This window comes from Piliocolobus tephrosceles, chromosome 9 (genome assembly GCF_002776525.5).
Source record: "Piliocolobus tephrosceles isolate RC106 chromosome 9, ASM277652v3, whole genome shotgun sequence".
Taxonomy (NCBI): domain Eukaryota; kingdom Metazoa; phylum Chordata; class Mammalia; order Primates; family Cercopithecidae; genus Piliocolobus; species Piliocolobus tephrosceles.
In genome coordinates this window covers 55,907,084-55,917,072 of record NC_045442.1, presented here as the reverse complement: position 1 = coordinate 55,917,072, position 9,989 = coordinate 55,907,084, and the positions used below count along the sequence as shown (strand labels likewise).

General features: G+C 40.3%; 1 pseudogene; it reads right to left on the bottom strand.

Annotated features, from left to right (window-relative positions):
* Nucleotides 1-2,666: 2,666 nt before the first annotated feature.
* On the bottom strand, nt 2,667-7,769 carry LOC111521930 (annotated as a pseudogene).
* Between the last annotated feature and the right edge of the window lie 2,220 nt (nt 7,770-9,989).

Below are 9,989 nucleotides of genomic sequence, written 5' to 3'. Positions count from 1 at the left end.
TTGAGGACTGTGGCTGGAATTTTTTATGCTCTATATTTGTCAGTGGGATACATCACTTCCACTTATTACAATATAACATTGTCACATGCCCACATCTGACTATAAAGAAGATTAAGAAATATTGTTTCATCGCATGCCCCCAAAAAGAGAGAACAATTCTAGTGAACAGTTAACAGTTTAATAGCCTTTAATTTTTTTCACACTGCTCTTGTCTGTTTTTAGTATTAGATTTATATTATTTTCATAAAATAGCTGTGAGTTATTGCCTTGTTTTCTATTCTCTGGAACAGTTTGCACAAGGCAAGTATTATTTGTTCTTTGATTGTTCAGTAGCACTCTGTCATAAATCTTTCTGACCTCAGCGGACAGTGTTTTTAGTGGAGGAACATTTTAAACTTCTGATTAAATTGATTCGTTATATTCAAGTGTTTTACTTGTTCTTGGTAAATTATTTTTTCTTAAAAAGTTGTACATTGTGTCTAAATTTTTAAATTTCTTGGTGTAAAATTGCTTATAGTTGTTTTCCCTTTATTTTTTTTTTCTGAACCTAATTGTTTGGTATTTTGTTACTTTGTTTAAGCTTATTATTTTTATAAATATCGGTCAATTTTCATGTTCAATTTGCTTTTGACCTACAATTTATTTAGAACCTATTTTAAATATCTAAATATAAATATTATTTCAGGTATTTTTATTAATGATTTCTCATTCAATTGCATTATGATCAGAAAGTTTCATAGTGGTTCTTTGCAGAGGCAAAATAGCCCGGTTGTATATGTCCTATAATTAAGTATTTATAACTAAGTATTTATTTGGTAAGATTTATATATCAGGGCAACTAAATAATCTCAGCTAATAAGAAAAGGCTCTACTTTACAAAGGAATGACAGCAAATACATCTAGAAGAAGTAACAAAACTAGAAAATTACCATTTTGTAACCCCTAAAGAAATTACTGATTGAGGCATGAGCCTGTAATCCCAACACTTTGGGAGACCAAGGCAGGCAGATCACCTGAGGTCAGGAGTTCAAGACCAGCCTGACCAACACGGAGAAATCCCGTTTTTACTAAAAACAAAATTAGCTGGGTGTGGTAGTGCAAGCCTGTAATCCCGACTACTCGGGAGGCTGAGGCAGGAGAATTGCTTGAATTTGGGAGGCAGAGGTTGCAGTGAGCCGAGATTGAGCCATTGCACTTCAGCTTGGACAATAAGAGCAAAACTCCATCTCAAAAAAAAAAAAAAAAAGAAATTAGTGATTGAAACTAGGATCACCAATGTATGCCAGAGCCATTGGTCAAGTGATAAGGAGAGACAGGATGACAACATATCCAATGCCAAGTCATTACCCCAAAGATTACTTGCTGGGAGAAGAACATAAACTACTACAACAGTGCAATGGTGAGACCTGCAATGTTTAACTCAGTGATTAATCTTAGCATCCATTTTTAGTCAACAACCAGATATCATGTACCTCCTGATGTATTACATCACCTATCAAGTATTCTTGCTAAAAATATTTAACCTGAATTGAAACAAGCTTTAAACCTAAATTCTGTTTTGTAGGAAATACAAAGGGCAGAGGAAAGAGTTAAAACAATATCAAAAGGAAAAATTGGGGAAAATCTAGAAGTGAGATGTTCTGTAAGTGTACAGCATTTTAATGACATGAAAAGAGTGATGGGGGGCTTTATTAAAATGAAAGGGATTGAAGAGATGAACCAATTGCAATGCAATGTGTGGTATTTGATTAGAACATGATTTGAATAAACCAATTTCAGAAGACATGCTGGAGATAATTGAGGAAATTTTGATATCAAAAGGATATTTTATTATATTAAGGAAATTGTTATTAATTGTATTATAGATAATAATTGTATTATGTTGTACAGGAACATTATTTGAGATAAGACATTATGATGACTCTATTTTACTTAAAAGTATCTGAATACACCACTTTCTTCCTTAGAAAGAAAAAATAACTGTTCTTATTCCTAAAAGATAAAGTCCAATCTTGATACTGTGGTATTAAAAAAAAAATGCTTTAAATCTGGTCCCAATTTATGTCTATAGACACTTGCTCTCATACAGCTTATGTTCTAGCCTCACTGAATTTCTCACTGTTTTGGGTTTATATCATAAGCTATTTTTTCATACTCAAAATGCCCCACCCTACGTTCTCCATATAACTATTAAAATTTATACCATACATATGTACACATTTACATGTCCATACTCATCAAAGCAATATTGTATAATTCTAATGGTGGCAAAGGTTATTAAAAACATATAAAATGTAAACTTGAAGGATATATACCCACCATGGAGAAAAGGCATTGGGAGTCAAACTGTGAGACGTTATCAAACTTGACTGTAAGTGTGCTACATCTTTCTTTTTTTTTTTTTTTTTTTTTTACAGTTGGCAGAACTAGCTGAGGTTTTAATTTGGACCAAAAAATAAAAATAAAAATAACAATTGAATTGTTTTGTAGCTGGACGCATGGGCAAGCGGGGTCCCCAGGCAGTAAACTCCCCCGCGGGTGGGCTGAGGGGCTAGGGCTGAGCCTCAGGTGGGTCTCCTGTTCCCTGTGCTCCCCTGCACAGTGGCCTCCCTCCCAGGCTCTGGGGCAGCGCAGAAAGGGTAGGCTGAGAGGGGCTGCCGCAGCTGTCACTTGGACAGAACGTCAGAGGACTCGGACACCAGCTTCCCATCGCAGGTCTCGATCTTCTTCACAACCACGGCTGAAGGAGCTAGAGCCCGCGCCAGGGCCAAAGCTGGAGCCCAGGCCGTAGCTGAGGCCGGGGATTGTGAAGCCCCCATAAGCTGAACTCAGACCACCTGCAAAGCTGCCGGTGGTCTTCCTATGAATATTCATGTTCTGCATCCCAGACTCTAGCCGGCTCTCCTCACCCTCCAGCAGCTTTCTGCAGGTGGCGATCTCAATGTCCAGGGCCAGCTTGACGTTCATCAGCTCCTGGTACTCACGCAGCTGCCATGCCATGTCTTGCTTGGCCTGCTGCAGGGCGGCCTCCAGCTCGGACAGCTTGGCGTTGGCATCCTTGATGGCCAGCTCTCCACGCTGCTCAGCATCTGCCATGGCATCCTCCAGGGAAGCCCTCTAGCCTTTGATGCCCTCAATCTCAGCCTAGAGCCGGCTGATGTTCCGGTTCATCTCAGAGATCTCAGTCTCTGTGCCCGCAGGTCATCCCCCTGCTTCCCAGCCAGCATTGCAGCTCCTCATACTTGATCTGATACATGCTCTCAGCCTCAGCTCCACTGCAGTTGGTGAGCTCCTCGTACTGTGCCTTGACCTCAGCGATGATGGTGTTTATGTCCAGGGAGCGGCTGTTGTCCAGGGACAGCACTACAGATGTGTCCGAGATCTAGGACTGCAGCTCCTGGATCTCCTCTTCATACAGCTGCCCAAGGAAGCTGATCTCATCAGTTGGTGAGACTCCAGATCTATCTTGTTCGTGTTAGCTTCATCCACATCCTTCTTGATGAAGACAAATTCACTTTCCACCTCTGTACGCTTATTGATCTCATCCTCATATTTGTTCTTAAAGTCCTCCACCAGCCCCTGCATGTTGCCAAGCTCCCCCTCCAACTTCAGCTTCTCCTGGCCCAGAGTCTCCAGCTGCCACCTAAGGTTGTTGAAGTAGCACTCGAATATGTTGGGCATGTTGCTCCCAACGGTCTTCTGCTGCTGCAGGAGGCTCCACTTGGTCTCCAACATCTTGTTCTGCTACTCCAGGAACCCTACCTTGTCTATGAAAGAGGCAAACCTGTTGGTGAGGGTCTTGATCTGCTCCTTCTCCTGGGTGCTCACCACCTGGATGTTGGGGTCCACCTCCAGGACAAAGGGGCTCAGCAGGCTCTGGTTGACTGCGAATGTGGTGATGCCTCTCATGCCGCTGGCCCCACCATAGCTGCTGCCCCGGCCATCCCGAAAGCTGCTACTGTCCACTCCAGAGAAGCTCAAGGAGCTGATGTGGGGCACCGGGCCCACTCGTGTAGGAACGGCTGCTGAAGGCCGGAGGGTCAGAGGTGGACATCTTGTAGGACTTCTGGGTCACCCTGATGGACATGGTGGAGGCAGGAGTAGAGGCAGGTGGGCCAAACAAGACGACGATCCCAGAAGGAGCAGAGAAGCTGCTTCTTGGTCAAGTGTGGTATATCTTTTAGAGAGAAGGAAAAGATTCTAGGAAATACAACTAAATGGCTAAACTTGTTAATTCAAGGTGTTGAGACTATGTGCTTATGTGTATCTTTAAAATTTTTTTCTAAAAGGTGCACATGTGTAGCTTGTGCTAGTTGAACCCCATCTTCCAATTTATTGGTTGATAAACTTCAGCAATTTTCTTAATTTCTTCTAGCTTGAGTTTTCTCATCTTTAAAATGGGGATAACAATAGTGCCCACCCAAGTAGGGTTGTTGTGAGGATTAAATTTTATATATAATGTTGTATTGTTTCATATTATATATGTAAAGCACTAAAGCATTTAGTTTGGCACAGGGTACATGCCTAATACATATGAGGGATTCTCCGCTGGGACCACCTTTGTGGCCCAAGTTCATTGTCAGTTTTGGCATATTGTGTGCCTGAATAAAATGCTTTATCTATAAGTGTTGGGTGCAATTCTATATATGTATATTAGATCAAGCTTGTTAATAGTGTGCAAATCATCCACATGCTTTTAAATTTTTCTTTGATTTTTCAACAGAAAACTGATATGATCACCTACAGTAATTGTGGATTTGTCAATTTATTTGTATAATACTGTTAATTTTATATATTTATATATTATATATTTGAGGCTATATTAACTGGTGTTTAAAAACTTAGAATTGTTATATTTTCCCTGGTTATTTTTTGAATTATTAGATGTCTACCCTTTCTTATATCACAGTGTTTTTTTTTTTTTTTTAATTTCTTTGAGGAACTTATTTTATTAGGGCTTCTCCAGGGTCTTTTTTTGGTAAGTATTTGCATAATATATATTTTTCATTCTTTTACTTTCAAATTTTCCAAGGTTTTGGTTTTAGTGTCTTTTAAGTCTTGTAAAACACGTGACTGAATTTTTTTTCCAATTTAATCATTTCTGTGTTTTAATAGGTAGGTTTTAAAAGGTTTAATTACAGTTTGTGCTTCCTGATACATTTTAGTAATTTCTATAAACTTTCTTTTTTTGTTGTTTTTTGAGATGGGATCTCTCTCTGTCATCAAGTCTGGAGAGCAGTGGCGCAATCTTGGCTCACTGCAATCTCCACCTCCTGGGTTCAAGCAATTCGCCTGCCTCAGCCTCCTGAGTAGCTGAGATTACAGGCACCTGCCACCACACCCAGCTAATTTTTGAATTTTTAGTAGAGACAAGGTTGGCCAGGCTGGTCTGGAACTCCTGACCTCAAGTGATCTGCCCACCTTGGCCTCCCAGAATTCTGGAATTATAGGCATGAGCCACCATGCCCAGCCAGCAAATATTTTTAACTTTCATTTTGGTTTCAGGGGGTACATGTGCAAGTTTGCTAAATAGGTAAATTGTGTGTTGTGGGGGTTTGGTGCACGGATTTTACCAGTATATGCTTAAATATTGTCAATGCAGTTTTATTTGTATTTGTTCTATTGCATTCTCATTGTCCCTCCTGAACATGAACATTCACATCTTCTATCAATTCTGGAAAGTTCTCAGATGTTATCACTTTAAATATTGCCGCTCCTTTCTTTCTCTTTGTTCTCTTATTCCTGAATGTCTATTATATGTATGTTGGACCTTGTTGCTCTATCCTCTGAGTCTCTCATCTGCTCTTATATTTTCCATCTCTGTAAGTCTTTGTGCTACATTCTAATTTCCTCAGATCTAACTTCAATTTTGCTAATTCTCTCTTCAGCTAAATTGCTGATTAATTTATCCCTCAAGGGGTTAAAATTTTAATCATGTGATAAAATTAAAAACTGCCTAACTAGCAGCTGCTAGCTAGATCATGATACTCCTAACTCAAATAAAACAATGTTAACAGAATAGAAAATGTCTATATAAGGATACTTCATGTCAATGGTTAGAGCAAAACAGAAAAGACACTTTGCAACTACAAAAATGACTAAATTTCTCACTCTTGACTAACATAAGTGACTACTGCTCTTTTACCAGTGATAACTCTGGCCCTCCTTTAATACTCCTGATACTTATCAAGTTATTAAATCACCAAATTTCCTCCATTTCTTGACAACGTCTGATCCAGAACTGACCCCTGCTTTTTTTTTTTTTTTTTTTCGTAGATGGAGTTTCGCTCTTGTCACCCAAGCTGGAGTGCAATGGCACGAACTCAGCTCACTGCAACCTCTGCCTCCAAGGTTCAAGCAATTCTCCTGCCTCAGCCTCCTGAGTAGCTGTGATTACAGGGGCCACCACCATGCCTGGCTAATTTTTGTATTTTTAGTAGAGACGGGTTTCACCATGTTTGTCAGGCTGGTCTGAAACTCCTGACCTTGTGATCTGCCCGCCTCAGCCTCCCAAAGTGCTGGAATTACAGGCATGAGCCGCAGCTCCTGGCTAACTCCTGGCGCTCCACCCGCCTCGGCCTCCCAAAGTGCTGAGATTACAGGCATGAGCCACCATGCCCGACCCTGTTGCTCAAGTTTTAGCTGCTAGGTTTACATCTTTGGTTTTTGGTTATCTCTTCCCCTTTTTTCATACATACATTTTAATGACATATAATGTATATACAGAAAGGTACACCAATCATAAGTATAGAGCTCAACATCTTTTCATGAGTGAACATTCCTTGCTTACAAATAGCCAGTTCAAGTGCAAATCCCCATCGCACAATTCCTCTGGTGTGTTTTCTTTTTTGCTGCAGGAAACAAAATAAAGCTAGCTTTTTCAAATAGCTTCAAAGTGGGTGTTAATATACTATATTTTTAACTTCTAGGTGTTCTATTTGGTTTGTTTGTAATCTGTTTTGTTTTTAATTTTGTCTGTGTTTTCTTTTCTATATTTTCTACTCCTTCTTTTATAGCTCTAATTATTTTAAACATACTTAATTTTCCCAATCCAGGTCTATACAACACTTGTGTTGATTGAAGTTGTGGAACATAATTCTACTATTTACTATTTGCTAGTTTTTGTTCAAAAATGGATTATTTCTGTGTGTTTTTCAATTTTCCATTGTAATCCCATTTCGTTTTGAAACTATGTCCTTCCTTAGTGAATTTGTGTTTGCCTCTGCTAGGTATACCAGGTATAGTACCATTCCAGCACTAACTATTTTAAAGTCTGTTTATTTTTTCAGTAATATTTTACATAGAATGCAATTCACTCTTTATGTATGAGGAGATTTGACAAATATGTACCTTTGTGTAACCATCCCCGCAGTCAAGATACTGAAAATTTCTGGCCAGGTGCAGTGGCTCACACCTGTAATCCCAGCACTTTCAGAGACTGAGGTGGGCAGATCATGAGGTCAAGAGATCAAGACCATCCTGGCCAACATGGTGAAACCCTGTCTCTCCTAAAAGTACAAAAATTAGCTGGATGTGGTGGTGCACACCTGTAGTCCCAGCTACTCAGGAGGCTGAAGCAGGAGAATCGCTTGAACCCAGGAGGCGGAGGTTGCAGTGAGCTGAGATTACGCCACTGCACTCCAGCCTGATGACAGAGCATGACTCCATCTCAAAAAAAAAAAAAAAGATACTGAACATTTCTGTCACCCAGAGTTTCCATTTCAGGTCAACCTTCAAAATAAGATGCCATCTTGGAGAATTCTGGACCATGTAAGTAGCACGAAGTACGTATGTGAACCCTCTAACTTCATCAGGCTTAGGTCTGGGTTATAATTTTCTAAAGAGACATTTTTTAAAAAAGAAACAAAACTCTGAATTCTGTTTAAGGCAAACAAGCTTCATTGTTTTCTACCTGTTTGTTGGTATGGAGATTTTTCCCTCTAGTTCAGCCTTTTGGTGTGGGTGCAGCTTTTTGATGGTTCCAGCATTCCGTGTATGTTTTAGTTAAATCTTCTTTTCTTGTATGTCCCCAAGGCCTCAAGTTCTCCTCTTGATGGACATTAAACTAAAACTCCATGTTTAATAAAACCCACAATGCTGTTACCCAAGTTTTTTTTTTTTAAGATGGAGTGGCGTGATCTCGGCTCACTGCAGCTTTCGCCTCCTGGGTTCAAGCAATTCTCCTGCCTTAGCCTCCCGAGTAGCTAGAACTACAGGTGCATGCTACCACACCCGGCTAATTTTTGTATTTTTAGTAGAGAGGGGGTTTTGCCATATTGGTCAGGTTGGTCTCGAACTCCTGATCTCGGGCGCTCCACCCGCCTCGGCCTCCCAAAGTGCTGAGATTACAGGCATGAGCCACCATGCCCGACCCTGTTGCTCAAGTTTTAGCTGCTAGGTTTACATCTTTGGTTTTTGGTTATCTCTTCCCCTTTTTTCATACATACATTTTAATGACATATAATGTATATACAGAAAGGTACACCAATCGTAAGTATAGAGCTCAACATCTTTTCATGAGTGAACATTCCTATGCGACAAGAACTCAGCTAAAGAAAAAGAACATTACTAGAAACCTGTTAGGATTCTTCCAATCACTCCCTTCTTCCAACAAGAATCATTATTCAGACATCTAACACCATAGATGAACTTTGCCTATTTTTGAACTGCATATAAATGCAATTATACAGCATATACTCTTTTGTGTCTGGCTTCCTTTGCTTATAATTATGTTTGTAAGACTCATTCATTTTGTTTCATGTAGCCACAGTTTGTTCATTCTCATTACTGTTACTATTCCATTGAACAAACACAACAGGATTTATATTATAGGTGGACATTTGGGTTGTTTAATTTTCCTCTTTGCTACTGGAGCCTGGGATTTCTCTTTACTTTCTTTTAGGTCTGCTGTGTATTGAATAGGATTAAAGCAGCATTTCCTGGTCAGCAATTCTAGATGTTCTGTGTCAAGGAAAGTTTTAGATATTACTGACTGCCAAAGCTCCAGACACATAAATCATATGTGTTTGTTTTGTTTTGTTTTGTTTTTTTGAGACCAAGTTTTACTCTTGTTGCCTAGGCTGGAGTACGGGGGCGCAATCTCAGCTCACTGCAACCTCCACCTCCTGGGTTCAAGCGATTGTCCTGCCTCAGCCTCCCGAGTAGCTGGGATTACAGGTGTGCACCACCATGCCCGGCTAATTTTGTATTTTTAGTAGAGATGGGGTTTCCCATGTTGGTCAGGCTGGTCTCAAACTCCTGACCTCAGGTGATCCGCCTGCCTCAGACTCCCAAAGTGCTGAGATTACAGGTGTGAGCCACCACTCCCAGTCTGATATTCTTACTTCTCAAATGATTTACTTTAGCTGATGACTTATTTCTTTAGACTGTCATCTGTATTTGATTCCTGTGAACCAATAATGAGTGAATAAAAACAGGAGCACCGGGATGAGATATGTAATTCATTTTGTAGTCGTGATCTCTTGTCGAGTTGAGATGCTGCATGTGCAAGGCTAGTTTAATGTTAACAAGTGTAAAATATTGAAAAAGCATGTTGTAGAGATAGAGTGGCTGGGCCGGACACGGTGGCTCATGTCTGTAATCCCCCCACTTTGGTAGGCTGAGGTGGATGGACCACCTGCGGTCAGGAGTTCAAGACCAGCCTGGCCAACATGGTGAAACCTGGTCTCTACTAAAAATACAAAAAACTAGCCAGGTGTGGTGACTGGCACCTGTAGTCCCAGCTACTCTGGAAGCTGAGGCAGGAGAATTGCTTGAACCCGGGAGGCGGAGGTTGCAGTGAGCAGAGATTGTGCCACTGCACTCCAGCCTGGGCGATAGAGCGAAACTCGGTCTCCAAAAAGAAAAAAAAAAAAAAGAAATAGAGTGGCTAAAGACAGCAATAGTATAAAGTGTGGATATGGTTGTTTGGACCCAGGATCTCTTGTCTAATTGACACTGAGAAGATGAAATGAGAAGCACATTCTCTT